Below are 25,666 nucleotides of genomic sequence, written 5' to 3'. Positions count from 1 at the left end.
AAAAGGAATATTACTTCAGTGCCTCACAGGGGACCCAGGAGTAGGATGGCAGGAGATGGCAGCAAGGACAGAAATGCAGGGAAAGCCCTTCATATTAGTGCTCATTCATTAAATACAACAAACCCACACAAATGTAACAGATTTGCAGGTTCCATCATCTGTGAGAGGGATGGCCTTATTCCACAGAAATATGAAATGCTCTTCTTTACTTCAAAAGCTTTCAAATATCAGTGGGAGATACTTTATTTTAATCAGGCCCAGGAAATTCAGGTTCCAAGCCAGAACACATTCCTGTCCCTAATTTTTTTTTTAATCAAAAAAAGCATGGCCTCAGGAAGAATATTTTGCGCTTAAAATTAACCTAATGTGTAACTGTTTAACTTTTTTCTTCAAATATTACTATAGGAGCAAGTATGAAACAGCAACCATATGAATCTTACAAATAAATATTTGCAGAATGTAAAATACATTAATTGTTCTAATAAATTGTTATAACAGTTGTGCTTTATAAATCAAAACAAAACTAGAATGCCTTCTTAAAAAGCACTGATGGCCACTAGTCAGACATGTAATCTTTATACTGCACATAATTTTGGACCCCAAAAATATTTCTCAATAACAAAGGACCAATCTAGATATTATTCATGTGGTTTCAACAGGAATTTCGTAAGGCCAGACCACACCTACATAAAGAGATAAAAGTGGATCATGTGGTTTCAGAAACACAAGCTTTTGAAAAGTACTCATTCACTGTTAATCCCCAGCACTGAAGACACCAATCTGGCCTTGGTAACGTTCACTCTCAAAAATGTCATGATACCTAAAAAAATCCCCCAAACAATTTGGTGTGGGACTGGCTTTTCTTATTTCTGATAATGCAGTTTCCCACTGCTTGAATATTTTGTTTTTCATCATGAAAGCTATGAAGTTATTAGTCCTAAGATTTTCTTACTAATCCTAGATTAGAAGTAATTCATTGCAACAATCAAACCCAGTTCTTAGGTTTTTGTTGCCTTTCCTCCCTTGACTGGGGCAATGATCTAATGTTGCCTTCCTGCTCCTATGGCATAACAGAGAAAGAGCTGGAAGGAAGAGCAGATATTTCACACTGCACTGCTAGAATTTAAATCTATTTCACCCTCATCACTGGTTTGAAAAGTTGCATTAAACTTTCATTTTAACTTTGTGTAGTAGCAGAAGCACTAGTATAAAACTGAAGCATAGACTTTTTCACTAGAAATCACATGATTATCATTTTAAATTGTTATAATTTCCACATTTCTTTAGCATTCAGCCTATCTGAAATTTGGGGTTTTTTACATCATCATAAGTATCAATTGCCTGCTTTAGGTAGATACAATGATGTGATAGCCTCTTTTCTTTCAATTGCTCCAAAATCTAGGACTTCAACTTATGTTATAGTGAAAGAAGCAAATCTCCCCTGTTACCTAAAAACCAAGTGTTAATGACCACATAGAATTTTGCTAGTTTACTAAAGGTATAAATACAATAATAAAATAACTCTACATACCTGGAAAAGTATCTTGAATGCTTATTAATGTCGTTTCCATACTATAAGGTGGGAACCCCCCCAACTATTTTTGTATTTTAGAATTTTTTCAGTTTGACAAAGTATAAATATTCTCATACATAAACAGGACTAACTGCAGAAATCAAACTTTCCCCCTAGACCTTTAGTTCACTTATCGTAAGCTAAACAATAACGATTAACTAAGATTCTCTGAGCTCCCAGCCAGCCAGACTAGGAACAAAACCATTCCTCAGTCAAGACACACATACATTAGCCTTGGTCAGGGCTGTGATTACATTAATTGGCCTTAATTGCCCTTACCTCCTCACCTCATACCCCTCCCACTCCTGCAGAAACTGCTGGAAACTCAGGCTGAAATTTGGGAGACTCTTAGGGTGCCACTAGAGGTGTCAGGAGAAAACAGGATTTTAGTTGTCAAGTAAGAGACTTGCTCTCTCCTGCCAGCCAAGGATTCTGGTGAATTCTATTTATTAGGGTCTGCTGTGTGCAGAACCTGCATGTGAACTCTGGTTCCTCTGAAAATCTAGGCTTTGCCTCAGTGTATTTTGACAAAAGTATTTTTTTCCTCCATGATCTGGGATACTGAAGGTGCCACTGCCTCTCCTCTGGTCCTCCTCTCCCACTGCTTCTCTGTTCCTGAGAGATATCATAGAGCTCAATATATTTTTACTTCAGTTCACAAGTCCTATTTCTACTTTTCTTTTTAGTGCTGTGTCAAGTTAAATATGTTCCACATTGAAAGACACTGATAACACTGACAGAGTGTGCTGTGCTATTCTACCCAACAAAAGCTTTGTCTTGCAACGAACCTTTCCCTCAGCAGACAAAAGTGAAGGGCACTAATAGCAAATGAAAACATGTAGCTCTGTTTATTAGGGCTGTTGGTTTGAATGCCAAGTTCTCTCTACAGGATTAAGTGCATTTTGTATGCAGCTGGAATATGTCATAGATACATTTAGGTCTTTGAATTTTAACATTCCCAGGTGATTTTTTTTTTCTTATGTCTTAGCCTTTAGTGCAGAAAGAACTCTGGATACATTTTAAGTTGTCCCATTGTGAAAAAAATATTGTTATTAAAATTAATGCAGTATTATTGGAAATAGCATCTATTTTCAAATTGAATTATTATGAAGCAATGTCAGCAAAAGAAATGTTAAAAAATTCGGATTTTATTTAATGTTTTTGAATGAAAGCATTTTGTCTTTAGTGTCTCTTCAAATATCTATTCCCAATACAGTATTTGGTCTTGTGACCATTTAAAGCAGTGTTGAAATTTTTGAATGATTTTACTCATATATGCCCTGTTCCTCACAAGTAAAATGAGTAGCAAACTTCACCACTGCTTTAAAGCTCTGCAAATTTTCAAAACAAAGAGCAGCAGCCATCTTCTTCCATGTGCTTTTGAAACAATACATTCGTTCCACACAACAAAAGCAGGGTTTCTGCCTGCTGTAAATAACTGATATGTCTTATAAAATATGTTGCTCATTTATGGCCTGATGTAAATCCTAGCGAATCATAGAAATATTCCCCTTGATTTCTGGGGACTCTGCATATAGTCCTTAGGCAAAATAATTTCTTACAATTTTGTTAAAGTAGCCATTTGGGAATCATGATGTTCTGCGTGTTAACATCAAGGGTTCTTTTATATGTATCCTGATGAGGTTGGTTTCAGCTTTGTTTATTAAATAATATGAATAATGGTCATATAGGAATTTACTTTGAGTGGTGAAATTAAGAGATATGTAGAAAACTTTTATAGGAATACAAACAAAAAAGAACTGAATAAATCAATTGGATGTTTCATATATATAAACAATTCCTATGATCATCCTCTGGCCTGCCACCACTCAAGTCCAGCATGCTTTTATCAGCTGTGTTTTCATGGGAGATTAATGAATTTGGGAAGTAGATGAAGATATTTAATAGCATTTGATCATCATTATTACTGGCATTTAGTTTGAAAATTCATTTATGCAAAAAAATGCCCTGCACACTCTTTTTCTTTATATGCATCCTTGCCTTAGGATTTTTAGGCAGGAATGGTGGATTGTTATGCTCCTTCTCAATGTGTAGCTGGTCACAAAATGGAGGCCTGTCTGCTGATAAGGACCTTACCAGAGTTACTTATGTCTTTGACACTTCCATGCTGTTTTACTGCACTGGCCAGTATTTGAAGTTAGCCTTGAGGACCACCCAGAAGTACCAGCTGGTGCAGAACTCTGCAGCTCACATTCTTAGCACAAAGGAGCTGCTATCACCATAAAACAAACTGTGCTCAGTGTTTTGCTCTGCCTATCTTTTCCTTGGTGCTACAGCAGTGTGCAAATTGTCCTGGGGAAGGCTGGATTGTCTGGCAACCGATGACTTGAAGCTGCCTCTCCTACTGCTCCATCATGGCTTGCTTCTCTCAAGTTCTTTGATAAAACCTTTAGGACCAGAGGCAAGCCACACTGAGGAAAAGATCAAACTCTTCCCCTCTGGCAGTTTGTCAGCACAAGAGCTTGGTAGGGCATAGTGCACATTTGTTATGGCAGGTTTTTAATTACATCTTTGATACAGCAGTGATAGGATTCCATATGTGAGAGTAATGCAGCTTATGAACTGGTACATCAGAGTTGAAACAAATTTAGGTCAGATCCTCACCTGATGTAAATTAACTGTTTCAGTGACTCGAAGGGAACCCTGTGTATTTCTCTCAGCTGAGAGTCTGATTCCTGGGGAGATTTTACTAAAATGTTTAAGCCATAAAAATTACAAAAATGATAGTTATTTTACATAAATGTGCTTTTCTCTCTCTCCTAACCCTGGAGCTCACAATGTTACTAAACTGTTGGTGAACTTTTAGGAGAAGCAGACCATGTGTTGACCTGTGTAAAACACATGAAACCTTGAAAATATTAGAAGGTTGTGGACTTTGGAACTGTGAACCTCAGCTGGAACTTCCTGCTCACTGCTCTCCCGGTTAGGAGGCATCAGGTCGAGTTTTGTGCTGTGTAGCAAGCAGCATGTCTGATCACAAGTGACAGACTGCTTCCCTAGCACACGGCGAGGATGAGTGCTTCATCTGCTCCAGAGCAGGGCTGGAAATGGCTTTCTGACTAAGGGAAGCTAAGAAAATAAACCCCACAGGGGTAAGATCATTTGTTTATAATATAATGTTCATAATTTATCCTGTATAAATGACAAAAAAGTGGAGAGTGTGTGTGTGTGTGTGTGTGTGCGTGCGTGTGTCTGTCTGTAAATTTTGGGAAACTGATCAGTTCAGTTTAACTAAGAGCATCATTGAAAATAAATCTCAGTTTCTAAGTAGTGTTCTGTCCCAATCTTTAATTATATAAATTGTGTGCTCTTCATATTATGCACTTGTTTACATTCAGTAAATATCAATTTCATTTTATCTAGAGAAAATGTTCATAATAAGGCCATCCCAGTGCAGTCTGCTCTCTGCAAAGCTTGGAGTCACACCACAGCTCCACACTCAGCTCATGGGACTCAGCCCAGCTGTGCCCAGCTTCCATTGCTTTTAAAGACCCATTCCCAGCTCACCAGTTTAGGCTCTCACTGCTAATTTTAGGCTACAGAATGACTTCAGAGAAGGAGATCTTTAGTTTGAATGTCCTTTGTAGTTATTCTGTCCTCTATCTCTCTCCACCCCACTTCCTTCCCATTATCTAAAGGTCAATATTGAGGCTCTCTTCCAGTCATGCTGAACAAGATGCTATTTTACTAACTGCCCCCAGAAGACAATAGGACCACTCTCAGTGCAAGACCAGAAGTGTAACTGGTGCAGGTGGAAGTGGCAGAAACCAAAGTAAGAGTTCCTAAGTATTATTCCCACTGACTTTGGTAGGTCCCAGCCTGGTGACAATGACGTGTACATCAAAGTGTCCTTCAAGCAGTGGGCTCTATAGAACATCACTGTCAATTAGGATCCCATGAGAAGAATAAAATAATAGGAATGAGTGTCAGCTGCTACATTAAATCCTGTTCTGAAATAAGATTCTACAGGTATGGGCCTTTTTCAATTCCTGCTCCCATAGGAGTCAAGGGATCAACCTTATCACAGAAGGCAGCAGGAGCCCACAGTACTGTGCCACTGCAGAGAACAGGAGACGCAACACTGCCTTGCTCTGACTGGCCCTTTGATTTGAACCCCTGGCTCCTTTTCACAATTCTGCAGCCAAAGACCCACAGGGGCTAAAATGCCCTTAGTAAATGACATAGTTTTGCATCTCTCTCCTCTGGATGTCCAAATCTGGAGAGGACCATGGCCAGAAGTTTTGATCGGATGGAAGGAGGGACAACGGCAAAGCATGTTTGACTGTTTTTGCTACTACGATATTATCAAATATGGGAATTAGGGTTGGCATCTGAACCTCAACAGTTTTTGAGGGACTCACCTAGTCTTCTGTAGAAGACTGGAAGGGAATAAAATACCTAATTGCACTGGTCTTTTGCAGGGAGAACCAGCACACAAAAGCAGTGGACACCTGTGTGTGACAAGACAGGTAGACAGAACAGACAGAATGCCTATCAGATTCATCTTCTCATTCTCCATCTGTGAGCTCAGGCCATCACTTGGATGCCTGAAAACATGCTGAGATTTTAGCCCAAGGGAAGAAAATGACAAGGCATTGACCCAAAAAGGGAATGTTCAAGTCTTAAGCATACTTTCGTCCTGTTTATCAAATAGAATCTTCAGATTTTCCAAACACAGTATTTTAATTTCATGCTTCCATTTTTGATATCATATGCACAGAGAAAACAACTAAAAACATAGAAAGGAAGGATCAACAGTATATTGCAGTAGAGAAACAATTCACTTTTTGTGCTCCAGTTTCCACCATTTAGATTGCTTCAAAGGTCATTTGTAACCCCTTCACATTGTCAATTCATCCTGTAAACCTTTGATGTACTGCAAAGACCAATGGAGACAACAGCCCAGCTGAACTGCAGGATGGGAGTGAGGGTGACCCCAAAATCTCCATTTCTGCCAGCTTTGGAAGGCACTGGCTGAAGCCCAGCAGAGCTGCAGGATGTGAGGTTGACCCCACAGGGCCCTGATATTCTGATAGATATTCTGATAGATATTCTGATATTCTGATATTCCATTTCTGCCAGCTTTGGAACAGTCTTGCTGAAGCCCAGCAGAGCTGCAGCACCAAATCTCTGTCCCCAGGGCCCTGCATGTGCAGATTTTTTGCATGGATAGCCAGTACCAGGAGCCTCATGATGCTGTTACCATGAATATGAGGAATTAGAGACAGAAGTTACTTCATTGCTATACTGCATTATTTTTCCACTGGAGTTTTTCAGATAATTTTGCCCTGCCTGAATAAAGCATTTCCTGCCCCAGATTTGCCACAGGTAAGCTCTAGAAGGTAGAAGAAAATAGCTGGGAAGAAGGTAACTGTAACATGTATAAGAAAGCATGAGCTGTGGATTTTCAGAAAGCAATAGAACCTTTGGAATTTCATCTTCTAATGAGCAGGTGAATCTGAACAGAACCTGCTGCTCAAACAACACCACATTTACTCAGTTTCTCCTGTAAACTGGGACTGATGAGGAAAGGATGACAATTTCATAGAGCAATAAGCAAAGAGAAACAATATTGCTTCTTTTAGCTCTTATGAAAGTGGCAGCTACAAGGGCCTGAACTCCATGACCAAACTCTCATAAACAGGCACACAAAGAAATATCTTTTTCCATAAATGAAGACAGAGTAACCTACAGTGACTTTTCAAAAAAACCGTATTTAGGAACATGCAGAAATAATCCCAGCCCTGGAGATCTCTAATGCATATACCTGTCATGATGCACATGTAAATTGTACTTGTTTTTTCTCACTGAGATGTTAAGAACTGGCCACTCCTCATCTTTTCTATGCCATTCACCTGTTCAAAGCATCTCTTTATAAGGCATTTATCAACCTTTTCCTCCAAATGAAGAGCCTGATCTGACTGCTGCTGAATCAGTGGCAAATGCCCCACTGCATGGAGTTGGAGTAAGTCTTTAATGTGTGTAAGCAGTTCCATAAGAGGGCAGAAGAGACAGTAAAATACACTTTTCCAAAACATCTGTGAATTTTGCTAAGATCACAGGTGATGGAGCACAAATTTTTAAAAGCATAAATAATATACCAAGTAACTTCAAAGTTATAACTTATCATGTATAATTCACATTGTTACTAAATGATATAAAAAAATTTTCAGCTTTCACAACTTTGACAAAGAAAGAAATCACCAGAAAAAAAACATTACAAGCCTCACGGGAAGGAGAAAAATGTCTTCAAACTGATGGCCCAATGAACACCCTGTTGGTCAGCATGCAGGAGGGCAAGGGATATCCACCTCCATTAAATTAGTGGGGCTTTTTCTCTGCCCTTATTTAATTAGAGGCTATCAACTTAATATTTGGCCAATAGACATGATGATAATGATTATTCATCAGACTATAAGGCCTCTCATGTGGATTTCATGCTGTTAGAAAAAGTGTCTTATTTCCCAGCTTGTCAGTACAAAAATATGACCAAAAAAGATTTGTCCCAGCATTGTCTGAAGTCTTTTTCCCCACTACTTGAAATAACATTGGCTTGTTAGTGGAAAAATTTTCTAGTGACTTACAGTTTGAGATTCACATTGAATGAATAATACCGTTACTATTATTATCAATACCAGTAGTATTAGGAAGAATATAATACTAAAGTAATAAATAAATAAATAGATATTTGTGCAAAATTTGATCATGTATATCTAAAAGCTGGTAATGAAACACCCTATCATTTAAAACTGAATATGCTGTAAGATTGCCACAATGAATGAAACAAGACATTACTGAAGTAACACTGATTTATTAGCCTACGTGTGTTTGCTTATCCCCAGTGCCATGATGATACACAAGCAGAAGCACAGCATCAAAGGGGTCTAATTCCTCTGTGGCATAATAGAAGTGAAGTAAGGAGGTATGAAGCATTAAATGAGATTAAAACACTGTTACCTGCAAGCAGCAACTCTTGTCATTGTAGAAGAGATGAGGGCTACAAATGGGGCCTGTTTTGCCTCCAGATTAAAGGCTGCACTTTGAAAGGGTCTCCTTTTGGTCTGTAGGAAGGAAACAGGAGAAGGAGTCAGTCTTCATCTTAAATATTATCTCAGACAGGAAACGTAGTCTCTACAGAAAAGTTAAGGAACCTCTCATCAAAGCTTAGCTGAAGACATAAAATAAATAAATAAGAAGTCATTCCTTTGCTAGGATCCCTGTGAAAGGGCACTGAGCTCTTGCAGCAAGGTCTCTTCTTTGTTCTTAAAAGGGCTAAAACTGTCCTGGTCAGTCCCCAGGGACAGGGCTATCTATGCTGGATGCAGTCTCATGTATTGTAAATGGTTAAAATGGCATTTTGTTCCTACAAGCGGATCCCAGATTGCCAAATGTGTTCCTGCTGTGCTTCCATCTCCTCATGACAAGAGCTGTGCTGCCTGAGAGGAGGTCATGCTCATCCTCCTCTGATTTAGACTCCTGAGTCCTTGCCCTCAAGGTCAGAGGAAAAATAAGAGCATCCAGCCAGCTCCTTTCCTTGCCTTCTGTGATGTCGGGCCACACAGAACAGCTGGACCTCAAACCCAAAGTACATTTGCACCCTTAAGGAAGATGCAACTCACACCATTATAAAACCCTTTTGCTGATGCAACTATTCCAGTGCTGTGAATTAGATAACACATACCAACAAATTGCTTTTAGTCTTTTTGTCAGCAATACTTTGTTAAGCAATGGAGGGAAATATCAGCTTCATGAACTAGAGGTAACTCCCAAGAAGTACCTCTGAATTACCCCAACCTCAGCAAATAGTTGGTACTTGTATTCTGAAGATCAACAACCACCATTGTGATAGAAACTTAGCTGCTTCTATTCTGTGCATAATGAATAAGTTACTAAAATGACAAATTTTAGATTATATTCCTCCAACACAGATTTCTCAGATTATTTAACTAGGTATGTTGCCCGAATTTCCACCAATGGCAGTTAGTAATGTAACCTTTCAGTCCTCACTAGTATCTTTGTATTAAATATTCCCAGTATGTAAAACATACCTAAAGAGCTCAAAGAATTTTTACTCGAGTTCATATTTTATCCCTATATATACCCACCAGGTGAAAGCATATTAACGAAGATAATTCTCTGGATTAAATATTTTAAAATAAGTAACCAAAATGTTTTCAAGGATCATTGGTAAAAGAACCAAGATTGAAAGAGGCAAAGCAAATTTCTGTAGTAATGCAGCAGTAAAGTTAAATATAGAAATACTAAGCAAAATAGCTTGAAATCAAAGTTCCCAGGAGATCATGACCTTTGCCTCTCATGATTTATCAAAATAATAAGCCTTTAATGGAATTATCACAGAAGACATTAATTTGCCTCACTGGCTCACAGCATTAAACACAGCAATTACACTGGCAAGCCCCCAGCTTGTGTGATCTGCTCTTCCAAATGGCAGCAATGATAATTCTGTGCATGCTCAGAGCCAGTTTATGCCTCATGGACTTGAGAAAATCAGCTACAGGTTCTTGGGAGCAAGCTGGCCTTTTTATTCCTAATATCCTAAAGACTCCCCACAGAATTCTCTCTCATTCACACAGAATGCTGCGACTGTCCTTATTCAAGTTTAGATTTTCTCTAAATAATTAAAAAGAAATAATAGATATTACTGGCAAGTTTTATAATTCTGTCTTAGAAACCTCCTTTCTTGACCTTACAATGAAGAGATTAGCACAGCCACCATGTCAGACTCAGATCTCCTCCAGTCTCTGGCAAGGGCATCCTCAGAGAAAGCTTCTGTAGCTTTTGCCACACAGTTCATTTATTCTGTAGCAGAGCTCCATGTACACACAGAGCTGTTAAGCTGTGCAGGAGCACTGTGATTGGAAAAATGACAGGGAAGTAAATTTTCCCCTATTTATTCACTTTGTTTATTCAACCAAAGATACACAGCAACAGACATAAAAAATACAGCTTTGCATGCAGGCTATGCTAAATCTTTCTTTGCTTTCTTTGCTAATCTGCAGTGCCTATGCTAAAATTTTTGTGAAGATCCAAACTATTTAACTCTAACATGCTCCTGGTATTCTTTACAGATATTCTTCATTTCTCTTCTTTCCTAGACCAGGATCTTTAATGATTTTGCCTTTCCTCTGCTCATAGACTACAGTTTAAGCATAAGAAGCCCCTGCTAGCTTGGTTAGACCAAGTTCCCCAGGTATCTAAGCATAATTTATGATGTGGTCAATTCATTGCCATGTTTGGTTTTCTCCTTCCCAGCCTTTCCTAATGTAACGCTATAAAGCTGACCAGGATAACATCACCTAAGTAAAGTGAAATGCACACAATATTTACTAAAAAAAGTAAAGCCCCAAACCTACAGACATTTTCATTTCCTGACTAATAAACGGAATTTAAAAGGTCACTAGCTAAAAACAGTAAAAAAAAAAAAAAAAAGATAAAATGGCAGGACCTTATCATGTAAAATGACAGGATCCTACATAATTTCTGTATCTGCACACCTTAATTTTTATTTAGCTATGAAAGGAAAGCTCAGAAGGAACCAAGAGGGCTCAGAAAAGGAATCCTCCTTTGAAGTAGAAGCTGAAAGAAGGACAAGTTTTTAGGAATGAGCAGAGAGAATGATTTCCCAGATACAAAAGATGTGATGTTATCTCCTCCACACTTTAAAGCACAGAGGGAGAAAAAGAAGCTTTCAGTACTCTTGGGAGGTCTGGCAGATTTATATTTCTGGCTTAAATGAGATTTTAACTTCCCAGTGACACACTGATATTGGATAGACTACAACCACACAGAACTATTTTGCTTCCTCCAATATTAAATGGCATGTGAGAGTGGAAAGTAATCATAATGGCAGAAGTTAGTTGCCTAAAAGATTCACACCAGATGACCACATTTAAATCCACTCCAGCTTGTTTCTTTTCATGTTTGGAGGAAATATGCATTGCACAAGATAGAAACAGTGTAATTAAATACAAATATATTTTAGCTTCTCAAAATAGATGTTCCTCATATTCCTCATTGTTCTTGATGTTGTTTCCCAGTTATTTCTCTGATTCTAAACATGCTGCCTGGTGGCCATAAGACCTTGTGCTCTTGTCTGGATATTTCTGTAGTAACAAGAAATTGAGCCATCAGAGATAGGATATGCTGAATCTGGCCTATATGGGAAGGACATGAGAACAGAAGTAAATTAAAACAGATGTATTTCAAAACATCTGAAGATGTTTAGAAAGGAAATCTAGATGGTTTTTATATCTATATAAACTGGGTACATCAGTTTAATAACCTGAAATTGCTTGGTAGCATTTACTCAGGAAGTTGAAGGCAGCTTCAAATGATTGTTACAGTAGATACAGCTTTGGAGCAGGTGTGTAGCCCAGCTAAGTATTATCCATGGATTAATAAACTGTAGGGTGTGTGAAGACAGCAGTCTACAGTCACTTTGGTAAATCAAATTCATGGCTATGTTTTGCCTCACAAACATAAAGTGATGCCACGAAGTTTTATTTCCTAATTTGCACCCAGTCAGAGGCTACCTTGGAAGTTCTAGTAAGAGACTCGAAACCAACCCCAGCTAAGGGATTTTGCACATTTCCAGCATTTCAAATACATTTATTAAGTAATTTTTTCCATTCACTCTGCACAAAGGACTCTAATATTCTTCTGCAACAAAATGAACCTGTTTAAACGTAATAAATTCAAAGATAAAGTTAATTTAATTGTGTCTATGCTAGAACTCTTTCAAATACTCTGATGGAGAGTAAACAAGGTCTTGTAGAATACACATATTCTGATTTATTTCTATTTCTATTATAGTTCCTTATTGCTTCAATATAAGCCAAGCTAGTATTATTTGAAATGAACAGAAAAGCTTCCACTGTGAGATGGGCTTTGTGCACTGATTTTTTTTGGTCACTGCTTGATATTACTAATACAGAAGTACACATTTCCTTCATGACTTTCCTCAAACACTTCACTGGAAGGAAAATGTAGATACCCATCCTAAAAGAGAATGTTTACCCTCTGTTTAAAAGCACATGTCCATACTTAATCACCTAAAGAAATGGTAGATTTCAACAAGGTCACACAGACTGGTTTTAAGCTCTGAATATCTTCAAATGGGATTTGGCAGGGTTGCAAGAATCAAGAGAATCAGTACAACCACAAAAGCTGCTTCCATTTCTTTTCTCCTTTCTTTCCAAAACAGCTTCCACATTGATAGCTGTTTTCCTACCCAGTCCTTGCATCTGTATTAAGAATTCTGGGACTAGATAAGACTCTTGATTTCATTTGAGTGTATCATAAGGCTCCTGTATTTAATTTATTGTGATAATTTTGATTACACAAGATACCACATAAGTAGATTCATGAATTTATAATGTGACTCCTGGAGATTATCACTGTAAGTAATGTACACAAATTTTAAATGCTGTACAACTGCCAATGGAATGAAGTTGAGGGGCGAGATTGAACTTTGTTATTATTTATATAGACTGTTGCTATCTTATGCAAAAGTGATTAATTCCATCAGTGAATCAGGGATGCATATGCCAGCTTAATCAAAGTCTGCTCAGATCAGGGACAAGAGGCCGAATCAGCTGCAGTCCCATTGATATCCTATGCCTTTGGCTCAACAGGTAAATTGCAGAAGATACAAAAGATAAACAAAGATACAAAAGATAAATGCGAACTTGCTGTGTTCTAATCCTTTTCTCTGGGATTCCTGTAGTATTAAAAGCAGAAATTCGGCTGATCCTCTATTTCCCATGGGAGGTGGTACAAGCAGTCAGCACAAGTTAAAAAAGGGGGGACACTTTTCACAGGTTTTCTATAATGAGTCCCAGAAAAAACGGGTCCTGTGGCATTGCCACCTTCCTGCTTCTTGGAGTTAACCAACACCTCCAAGAGTTTAGAAATGAATGAATACAGAAAACTTTGTGAACTTTTGTTCCCCCGATGCTCTGAGCAAACAGCCCATGAGGGTTCTCCCTCCTCTCTGCAGCACAGAGACAAAGTGACCACTTGCTGTATTATGCTAATAAGGAAGTCACCCACCTCAGAGTAGGGGAGAAACTACAGCTCAGAAAACATAGCTTGAACAAAGCATCACCCTGTTATTACAGAGTCAGTGGAGCTGCTCAAGAGTTTCTCATTTCCAGCTTTTGCCTGAGCTCTGAGACAACAGCAAAACTCTATATCTCCATATTCTCTACAGCAGCACCTACAGAAGTCTTTTCCCTTTAGAAAACTACTCCTACTGACACTCTGGAAAAGGACCTGCAGGTCTAGCAGCCTGATGTGTCAAGTTGTCTGAATGCTGTCACCTCCCTTATGTGAGTAGGAATGTTATAATGGCAGTACAGTTTAATGATCTGCCACCTTTATTGAGTACTCTAATAATTCTTTATTAATTGATATAGGAGACTAGGTACTACTAAATCATTTAGAATATAACCTGTGCAAGGAGACCACAGCGCATCTTAGGAATTTTGTTAGTAGCTAAAGAAGGTGAGTACATTCATGTTTGGGGTATCAGCCAATGAATGGGAAAACACATTGACTTGCAGGGTGAGCTTGGAAGGGTCATGTAGACTCTTGATGCTTTTGGTAAACAGGCATCATGTTCATTCTTTTGGGATTGCAGGGATGTGTACAACAAAGCCTCAGCTATCTCTGCAGTGTCACCCATAGACTTATGAGGACCAAGAGGAGAGTTTCTTAGCCAGAGCCTATTAATATCCAGCACACAATCTCCCAAGAAACATCCCCAAATCCACTAATAGATTAGCCTGTTTGAGAATCCAGGATAAGCCTGAAAAGACATATGCTTCATTTGGGGCCAAAAAGATTCTTTTGTGTGCATTTGTGAATAAGGTTGAGTCACACAAGCAGTTTTAACTTTCCAGGGCTTGGAACACTTTTTAGTTTTCCTTAGTTTGTAAACTGCTTTACTGTTGTTTATGCAAGCACAAGAAGAGCTGGGATAAACTTTATCTTTAAATATTGATCACCATTAAAGACATTTTTTCTCTCTATTGTATTTCTTTATAGTCTGCTGATGACCCATTTGGATGTTAATATGATGAAATATAGTAACACTTCTCCATTTTCCATTCTCTGATTCCTTTTATCTCTGCATCATTCACTACATGTCTTCCAGCGTGAAGTTTTCTGTTTTACCTCTCCTATGAAATGACAATCATTGCAGTACCTGCTGTGGAGAGACTCTCTGGAATGAGTTTCAGGGCTGCTTAGCTATTGACTGGAAAACTTCTGAAACTGTCCATGTACTCATACAAGATACCATGTACAGTGGTATCTTGTATAGTGCTATTTAAGGACAATTGGCTATTGGATCCATGTAAGGGCACACTGGGTAGGCTGTTTGTTTGCCTTTTTATGCTTTGCCAGTGACTTCCATTCTTTTTGTGTCATTTCTCAGCAGTGAGGCAAAACAGCAGAAGGCAAAACACTAGAGTGTCCAGAGACACTCAATAACCATTAAGTATGTAAGAAGAAAAAGAGAAATATTTTAATAACAGAATTAAATGAAATATCCACTTTGACTGGCAGGGTAAGAAAAATAGGAAAAGGAAAGAAATAACATTTCAGCTATAGGATAAAGAGGGGAATTTGTGATATACTTGAACTATAGATCTCATCTTGCTTGTATTTAAACAAACCACTGTGGTTATTAAATGGCAGTTTGTTTGTGGGATTGATTGGCTTGTATAAAGTCTGTGCCTTTCCTTCTATGTCATAAAAAATTTACTTATTTTTTTGACTAAATTAAAAATGGTTTATCAAGTAAAGAGTATCTTCTGGAAGAGATGCACATCTTCCCCAGATAAAACTTCACAGTTTACAAGGTTCAGCTCCAGCTCTGCAGCCTTGGTAAATCACAAGTAGGAGTGAAATGTAACCTGAAAATCCTCATTGAATTCAGCAGGGCTGACAATGACCCATTGTTGGGATGGCAGGAGTTCCTGTTGTGGTCACCACAGGACTCAGCAGCTCAGTGACTGTGCCTGATGCACCCTGTCCAAGGCTCTGCATCTGCTCAGGGCCTCCTGACTGCACAGCTCCACTGCTCCTCACAGCCTGCCCTCTTACTAATCCAGTAGGGATTATAGTAATTCTGTGTGCTGGTTCAAGGGAGAAATTTCTATATCCATTACTCAGTCCTTACCTACCTTCTCTTTGACAGATTTCTGTTGTCCTGCTGGAACAAGTGGAGATTGAGCATGGTGAGGAAAAAAATCACTGCTGTCTGTCTGAACCTTGAAGGGAGCTGCCTGTAGCTACCAGCTCTTCAGCCTAAGAAGTTGAACAGATCCTGAAACCTTTTGGAGCAGGTACTAAATTCAGGGGATGTATCTGTGCTAAGCCAGGAAGTTATTTGCTCCAGAAAAGTTTAATTATTGATAAGAATGATAATGGTATCCTAAAGCCAATTGTTTAAGGTAAACTCTGATTCATGTGTGCTATATGCATTGAGTGAAATGAAAAGAAAATTGCATAAATATTTATGTTAGTTAATTGTGTTTATGTTAAAAGTTACAATGTTTGTTTAACGTCTTTGCAAAACCTGTAAACTTGGCTTCTGGATAAAGGCCTTCACAATCCTGTTTAGGGTTACAGCCACGTGTTCCTGTCACTCACTTGCAGCACTTCTGCAGCAAACCCAGGCCTGTTTCATTCTCAGGTATCCAGGGAAGATAATACTGGCTGTCCTGAAATAGCCACTGAAACATTTCACACACTGACACACAAAATACAAACACGGGGACAGCTTGCCTTCTCTGTGGCTGAGAGCAGGATTTGGGATTTTGAACCTGAGGGTCTTTTATCCTGTCATTATTTCTGTATCTCCCCAAAGGGTTTTTTCTATTTAAATGAAACAGAAATGTTATTTTTCTCTGATTCATGAGCTCTCTCCTTGAGCTCAGGTTTGATGTAAAAAAGGTCAGTTCTAATACACTTCTGGAGAAAATTTTAAATTAGGGTTAGAGAGACATGAGCACAGCTTTGTCAGTTTGTACCAGCAGAGTGTTTGGCTTTCAGTGTGGGGCACAGGATCTATTCAACACCTTGGTTCACTGTTCCACTGAAACCCTGGACTTAAAGAGAGCAGGTTCAGATATACTCCCTGACATTGGTACCACAAAGAACAACCTTGGCTTCTCCTCAGGCCTCTAGAAATACCTAGCCCTGAATAGATTTTACTTGTATCTTAAGAATAATCACTTCCTTTTAGTGTAAAACCTAACTATGTGCAATTCTCGTGAGACCCAGAGCCGTGTTAGTAAAAATATGTCATAAGATCAGCTGTTCTTGTCGGACAGCTTCAGCCTGGACCTTCCAGCTTCTGTTTCTTGGTGATATCCACCATTAAAATATTACAAATCTCTGCTCCAAAGCAGCTAAAGACATTTGAGCATTCCCAGCAATGTTTTGCTTTGCCATCAGAAATGGCAAAGTAAGAGGACTTATCTGCAAAGCTAAGGGTGAAAGCTGGGCTGGCTCTGGATAGACTTCGATGTACTTACTGAAAAAGTCTGTGTGTAAATGTGGCAGCAGTGCTCAGCATTCACTGATTGCTACAGCAGCGCAGGCTTCTGCTCAATACTTGGCTGCAGCAGATCATCTAGGCATGTATTTAGGATGGAACAGTCAGTTCAATGCTAAAATAAACCTGCTCTTAAGAGCATATTTGAAGGACTAGTGCCTTTTTACATCTGCCCAAATCTTGCTGGCACCAAGTAAATTGTGCAAGAATAACTGCCACCAAGTCACGCATTTGGTATCAAGGAGAATTTGATGTGAATATGCAAGCTCAAATACCTGCTGTATTAAAAGTTCTTATTGTTTTTCTCTCTATTTTTTCACAATGTGAGAACAGGCTGACATTGTTGAGGCTTGTCCTTAACAGACAAGATAAATTTCAAATTTGTTCTATTGGTTGTTTTTAAAAAGAAATGTAAACAAGCAGCATCGCTTTGCAATGTCCTCGAACAGGATCTTCTGTTAACAGTGATAGGGTGCCTGGGATTCACATTGCTGGGAAATCACAAGTGCTTTCCCACCAGGCATTGCCATTTTCAGGGAAACGTACAATAGATTATGAAAGTTTATTTAATTTGTACTTTTGTGTCACTGATATTTAATCTTATTTTTGCCCATAACAGAATACCTAAAAAAAAAAAGTATTCAAAGGCTCCGATGTATTGACGTTTGGACCGAACAGACGGTTTTAAGTTTAGAGCTATTAATACCAAAACTGGTGCAAAGAACCACTAAAGAAAGACTCAGTTCAGTGTTTTAGAGTGTCAATGAAGTTAACAGGTATAAGTGCTTTAATGCTTGAAGATCCTTTTAGGTTTCAAATTTTTAGGAACAGGCATATACCCAAAGAAATTTTTTAAAGTCTTAATGGTTTTTCCCATTAACTTCCAAATAAAGATTAATCACTGGTGATTTTTCTAAATAAAAAATGTAGGAGGGCAAATTCTACACATTACTCATGGCATGCCCAGAGCACCCATGACACACAGTCTGAGTGCCTCTCCAGGTCTGCTGAGTCCCAAACCACACACTGCCAGCAGTTCAGTACAATGCAGGCTGTGCAGAGCACTCTGATGTTTTCATGGCACATGATGAAGTTGGATTGCTGACTGGATGCATGTGCTACAAACAGATAATGTAAAATGCAGCCTTTAAGATTCACAATCCCTGTCAGTATCACACCTAGGGATGGTTTACTGGGAAGGTTCAAGTTAGGCTTACCTTGGCTGCCACAAAACAAACCAAGAATGTTGCTTTCAAAAGGCCTATCTTGTATGGTGTCTCTGGAAGGATGCGTAAAAGGCAGATGTTTTTCATCCACCACCGAGATCCCAGGAACTCACTGTCCACATGTTCTCTGTAACCCTAATCATTTACATGCAGTCCTAAAAAGGGGAGCTACAGCCCAAGTGAGTCAAATTCCATCTTGTTGTCAAAACTCATTTCAGCTGTTACTAAGGTGAAAATATTGCAATGCTGTAATTAATCTTGCCTGAGACTTAAGAATGTCATTAAATTAGGTTTCTGTCACTTCTAAACACTGCATTAATCTATAGTAGAGTGCAAAAAGCAAAGCAAAATGAAAATCAAATGCAGTGATAGCTTCCAAACATGAAAACCTGTCTTATAAACATCAATAATGCAATATTAGTATATTATAAAGCCAAACAAATGTATTAAGAGAGGAACTGGGCTTTCTGCACTTATACAAAATATATGGTGGTGCTAGGAGCACTAGACTATTGGCAAAGCTAACTATGGAGCATCAGAACTAAAAAATAAAGTACTCCAAAATTGAAAGACAAAGGCTAAATACCTGCAAGTAACCAGAATGATTATCAGAGCCAAAGAAATATGCACCACTTTTGCCAAAATTCTTCATGTGAAATGCTAAAAAACTTTTCAAACACCCTTTTGTCTATTTGTTGGGAAAAGATAATGGAGTACCAATATTTGCAAAATTCAGGGGGTTCAAAGGGTCTTGCACATCAGGACTGAACTGTCTGTCAGAAAAGCATTGCAGCTGCCTTAGAAAAAAAATAATGTTTTGGTGCAATGGAAAGAATTTTTGCTAAAAAAAATAGAATTTAAAATTCTCCTTTATAATTAATTCATTACTATAGAGAGGAAAAAACCCACCCAGAAACCATCTCCCTCTACTTCACACCATGTGACCAAGTGTTGTCCAAGATGTCCACAGAGACCAGATGTTCAGGAGTGCTCAGCAGCAAGTGAAGCACTGAGCTTTGTCCATCTGGTCAGATGCACCACTGGAGCTTGGAAAAGAAGAGATCTGGACTCCTCTTTTACAGGGAATATTTGCTACCACAGCTACATCTCACAGAATCTATCATTATCACTGTTACCACTCAATACAATGTTTTTATCAACTGAGTTGCTTCCTCAGACTCTCAGAAAAATCCTCTTACATATCAAAATAGTTTACAGGAAACAAAATCTTGACAAATGATCAAAGGGCACAACAGTTTTAAAAATCACTGTCATGAAACAAAAGACAGGTTCTGGAAGGCCGAGGAAAATGGACTGAAAGTGTGCTTCAGTTTCAGCAGGAATTGCTCCTTCAGCTTCCCACGGCCACAGGGACACAGCTCTGGAGCAGTGGGGACAGCAGAGCCCTCAGCCTGCCAATGTTCCCACAGATGTGCTCCGAATCTGGCAGCCTGAGGGAGAACAGGCAGAACTGATCTGTGCTCCTGATAGCGGGCACTTCACGGCGCTCGTGCTAATCAAGAGGAGCAAGCTGGCTATTAGTTAATTGCATTAAAGAAGCATGAGGGGACCTGAGCTGAAGGATATAAAGAGAAACAGAAAAAGATGGGGATGAAAGACTTTGCTAATCGTAAATTAAGAAGCCAATTATGGGGAAGGAATGAGTCCTTGACAAAAGATCTGATAATTATTGAAATTCAGGGCAAAACCTTTGGAAAGAGATATAAGAAAGTCCAGAGATGAACATTTGCCAAATAATGAAATTCACGCTGTTCAAGAATGGAGTTTATGGAAGCAGTCAGCTCTGATACAGTATCTCCCAAACAAAATTCAAAATCTTGTAAGAAAACAGACAGAATACTGAGAGAACTCACAAAAGCTAACCCAAACATGTCAACAACATTGCAGCAACCGTCTCAAAGTAAGGCAATGACTGGCAGTAGGAAATAGAGATTGAAGAAATCCAGCAGTTTGCATCATTTCAGAAAGGCTTCCCACAGCACTAGAGGGTGTGGTACTTAGGTAGGCAGGGTGCACAGCCAAAAGGAACAAGGTGCAGGATAAATTAGATCTCTTAAAAATACATTCAAGAGCAAACACAACAGAAGTCACAAAGTGTAGTTAGGATAAGAGGAAGGATAACAGCAATGGCCACTCCAAGAGTGGTAGTAAGGATGGACATGCATTGAAAGCCTAAATACAGTCTTGCAGAGGTGCCAATAGCAAGGTCTTGAGGAAAGCCAGAAGTTGAGAGTGTTACTCAGTGCTAGCAAGTGTAACCTCCCATCATCTAGAAATCAATGGATAAAGAACTTCCAGAGATTAATTTGGCACTCTGATTAGACTCCACTCATGACTACCCTCCTCAAACCTTTATAGCTTCATTTTGAGACCCTGTTTTACTCCCAAACATCTGAGGGTTACAGATTTTATTTTACAATTATTAACTTAATGAAAAAAGTTGTGGGATTTTTTTTGGTCTTAAATGTATTGTCAAATTCATTTGGCAGCATATAGGTCTGATTTTGTGAGAAACAATGAATAAACATTTCTAACTCTCCTCATTCATAGTATTTACTTGATATTATTACAATTTTTAATGGACTTCTGTCATATTTAATGTCTGTCCACCAATTATCTCTTTCAAGAGAGAATCCTACTCAGTTTAGCTCCCTTGAGAAGACATGAATCAGGTTTAAAGCAGTTATATGACAGAGGGTGTTAGATGAAAGCCTCTTGCCCCTCTTACTCTGAAAAATTAGATGCAACACAGGTAATAAAACACAAAATGCATGAAAAAATAACCACCTCTCATCCAAATAAATTATTCCTAATCTGATCTCAGCCATAGAATTCTTAAGTAATTCTGGGTAAGTCACTTAAACCATAGATTTCCCAGAGGATCTCTTGTTTATAGTCTTGCACAAACTCTGTGTGTTTGACACAAGACAACAGAACAGTTATTGGAACCTGCTTTTCTCAAACTGAAAATTTTTCTTCTTTCTTAGCTGCTTTTTAACTTTTCAAAGATCTGTAATTTCCTTCCGTTGTTCCTAGGCCTTTTAATCCAATCAGAGGAGAACAATCATAGTAGGATTAACATCTTTACCTGCTTTTGAAGCCCAACTTTTTCCAATCTGATAGAGATATAAAATTTGTCACTGAATATGCATGGTTCAGTAGACTCATGTATACATATTTAGTAGACTAATTCCTCCTTGACCAAAAATCATTTTAGACTTCTACTTCAAACAAACAAAAAAGAAGTAAATCTGTCATATTAATTCAGTACCCTGATCAATCCCTCAGGGAAAGGGCCAGCATTGCTTTTATTATAAAAGCTCATAAGATGTGTTTAATTTGGTTCTGTAGTTATTTGTTCAGTATGCAGTGCAAATTTTTCTGGCTACAGACATGGGATATGGTAAACCTTTGCCTGGATCAATGTCCAACCTCTTTTAAGTTGGGGAGAAAGTTACTCTCTCATAAAGTTCAGACCTGCCAGACTCAATAACTCTACAAAAATGTTCAGATGAAAATTGCTTCAAGCAATCCTAGTAGAAAGCCAGCACCTCACCCCTAGTTTAAAGTTATGATCCTTATCATAATTAATTCAATAAAGAAGTAATGTACTTCAACCTAGGCATAGAGAATAATTTTCTGTCCTGACTGGTATAAACTTTCAGCTAGGGACGTTTAAACTCTGGACCTGATCTTTTAGAGCAAATAATAAATTACAGACCTAGAGTCTGCAGATTATAGCTGAAGTTGAACCATCACAAATATGTTGCTCTGTCTAAGATGAAAAGGTGTATTGGATAGGAGTGATAAAAAGTATAACACTATTTAGAAATATAAGAAAAATGCTCTTTTACTGACAAATTAAACACTAATATTATTTTTGAGCTGTGAATGCATTGAAGAGTAGGAATTTATATGTGATTCTTCTAAGCTGACATACCTTGCATCTTAAATTTATAATCAACATTTTTCTGCTGGTGAAATACAGAACTAATTCGCTGTCAAACAAACCAAGATGTTTGAAAGCCTCAATCTCGAATGATTGAAGTATTTAATTTATGATTCCCCTTACTTTTTCCTAACATTACTGCTCTGCTGTCACACCTTTTCCTTACACTGCTGTCAGAGGCAGATCCTGCTGCAGGGATGTGCTGTTCTGAAGTACAATGAAGGATTTTTGCCTGCTGCCCATCTGAATATTTCTGTTCTTTATTCTGGAGAGCAATACGCACTGACCACAGCAGCAGAGGTGTAGAGCTAAGTGAACACACTACAAACATCCTTCAATGTGTTCATTGCTTTATCACGGGTGCATTTAGCAGCAAGACAGAAAGGTCTGGAAGGGGAAGAACAGGCCAGCTGGGTCACTGCAGGAAGGCAGGAGAGGTTGGGTTTGGAACTTACCTAAGTGTTCTTTTCTCAATTTGCTGGGATATGTTAAAGCAAATGGCCATTTGTTTCAACAGCACAGATGCCACAGTAAAGTTGAGTGTGTACTTCTTTAAATGTTAGCTTCTATTTTATCAGCTCATCTCACATTCCATCTCCTTGCATTCAGTCCTGTCTGTGCTGCAGTGTGACACAACTTGCTGCAGTGTTAACAGTTCCAAAACACGTAAATTGCTTTTCCAAGACATCTTGTTCAAAACAAATATCCCCTTCTCACTAATTTAGTTTGATAGATAGATAATCTTTATGAGACATACTTAAAATACACATACTGCTTTTATCACATGTAAGAAATGTATTTTTATCCCAATATGCAAGGATTTGTCTGCTGTTTCTACTGTTTGTCCTTACTGTTACCTATATCTATTTATATTTCATTCTCTCAGTTCCTATTGTATAGAGATTAACCATCTCTGTACCTTTAAAAAGATGAGAGATGCAAATTGCAGAACTACTAGGAAGCATTTATTACCTAAGATTTCAATTATATTCAAGTACAGATGCATTATGAACTACAACTGCATATAAAACTGCAGTTACCAGAGAACATGTGTGGTACCCTGACCTGCAAATGCACATCGTGGTGAAAAATCCCAGTGATGAGGAGGATTCCATTTTATATTTTTACAGAAGTTACTGAATGAGAGAGAGTTTGTGGGATTTTAACTCATAAAAACTCTCTTAATTATACCATTATATTAAAGCAAAAAAAAAAAAAACCAAAACCCCAAAACTTTAAAAGAGACTTTGAGTAGAATTTAAATTAAATGTTTTTTCACATAGGTTTTCTGACTCAAAACTGTTGCTAGGGGTCTGACAGGATAAAACAAATTCACATTATTAAGCTTTAAGAGCTCCACTTCTCACTTCAATTCTCTGCTGTTAACAGTTTTAAGCTAGCTTTCCTCCACTGAGTAGTATTTACACTGGGTGAGTAGTTTATCTTATAGGAATTACAACTCTCAAGCTTACTCGTTTACATGATCAGGCTCAGATAATGTCAGTAGATGTTACTCGTTCAAAATATATTTGTACACTTTTACTATTTTGAAAGTAACACTGTATGAGATTTCAGATTCTTTTACGCTAAATTACTTCCACTTTAGAAGCGTCTTAAAGAAATTCAAGCTCACATATTTGTACATACAACCACATCTTCTACAAATTTAGCTAGCAATTAAAGCCCTGAAAGCAGTTCAGCTGATTGATCAGTTATTTACAGCATGCACAAACCCAGAGCTATAGGAAGTAAGTCAACACACCAGAGATTGGTTGCTGTTACAACAAATCCCTTTTTGCCAGAATGTTTGACCAACACTTGCAACCCTGCACCTCCACCCCCTTTCAGTCCCCCTTGGATTGATTAAATTGGCTCAAGATGACACCAATAATTGGCTCAAGATGCCGCTTCGACAGACCCAATGATCCATATCTTTGCATTCCCTAAAATCAGTCCTTTCAGCTCTGTGTTAGATTTAGGATGGTTTACATTGGCTCTGTCACAAACATTTTAATAAAGTCCCAGAGAAACCTCAAACTGGTGACATCATTGGATGGTGTTAAAAAAAAGTTCCACTTTGCTGGTTTGTTGTTAGACTTTATAATCCGATCAGAACCCTTTTTTCCACTATATTTTGTCATTCCTTTATAACTCTCTGCAATTAGGACCTTAGTATTAAAAAGAAAAGAAAAATTAATATTAGCTATTAGGAGAAAACAATTTTAAGTATTTTGACATCAAGTAGTAAAATGAAAAAAGCCAAGCTCAAATATTTACTGTATCTTAAAGGCAGGAGCCTGAAACTGCTGGGTGTATTATTTTCAAACTATTAAATGAATTAATTACAGTGAGACTATTGGCTGTTCTCATGAGACTATTGCATAAAATAAATAATGTCATCAAGCTCACTGGAAAGGCTAATACCCATTTAAGCACTTTTAGAAAATAAATTGCAAATTCTTCAGTGTGTCCCAAGTCTGGGTATATGTCTGGGCTCAGATAATGCACACAGTGCCTGGCTCTCCTGTAGTTTCTGTGCATGGAAAGGCAAAGATGTCCCACCTCTATCAGAGCAGCAATGCCAGTTTGAGGCCTGTGGCTGCTGAGAACCATTCCCATGCCAGCTGTGTATTTTTTCCTGAATGCACAGATTTTTAACAATTAGCATTTTCCATCGTTAATTCGCATCCACCTCAAGAATAGAGTTGCTGTGGAGCTCCACCATGCAGCATTCCTGTTATCTGATATCCAGGCTCCTTGAGCTTTCCAGTTTTTTGAGTTTAAACAGATGACAGTCCTTGTGTCATCAGATGTTATTACTTAATTACTTCTAGCAGTGGACTTTATATAAAAAGGATACTCTGAGTACTTTTTTCCACAATGCGCTGGAAAATTTGATGTGTTTTTCCTTTTCAAGCTCAAAAGCTGATTTCATGTCCTGAATTTCCATACTATTGTCCTTAAAAATATGAAAATCCCAAGTAAGTGAGAGCTAAAGTCTACACCCAGTTTAAAGCACAGGAACAGGCTGCCTTGCCAGGTGCCAGGATTTCCTGTGATATCTTATTTATAATGCAGTAGCATCCTGACACTGCAGCACAGTCTGACAGCCGCTGATGCTAAAGGCTGCACTGACATGTGGATGATGCTCCAAGCCCTCATCCCACCCGCCGTAACTGGAACTCAAAACAGAGTCGGGCAGCGGAAGAGGGAGCAAAGAGATAGGAAATTACTTGTTTAAGGTCAGTAGCAGAGCCAGCATTTGAACCCAGGTTTCTCCTCTTTATGGT

At 38.4% G+C, this 25,666-nt stretch overlaps 1 long non-coding RNA gene across 1 annotated transcript in view; it reads right to left on the bottom strand.

The window, feature by feature from the left end:
- Positions 1-25,666, bottom strand: part of LOC146433401 (uncharacterized) — a 162,767-nt gene that overhangs the window by 91,763 nt on the left and 45,338 nt on the right. Inside the window, exon 3 of the long non-coding RNA XR_014854105.1 lies at positions 8,552-8,655. This is a non-coding gene — a long non-coding RNA (uncharacterized LOC146433401). The remainder of the gene's footprint in view (positions 1-8,551; positions 8,656-25,666) is intronic.

This window comes from Lichenostomus cassidix, chromosome 9, assembly GCF_008360975.1.
Source record: "Lichenostomus cassidix isolate B80296 chromosome 9, HeHo_3.0, whole genome shotgun sequence".
Classification (NCBI taxonomy): domain Eukaryota; kingdom Metazoa; phylum Chordata; class Aves; order Passeriformes; family Meliphagidae; genus Lichenostomus; species Lichenostomus cassidix.
This window is presented reverse-complemented; position numbering and strand designations above follow the sequence as displayed.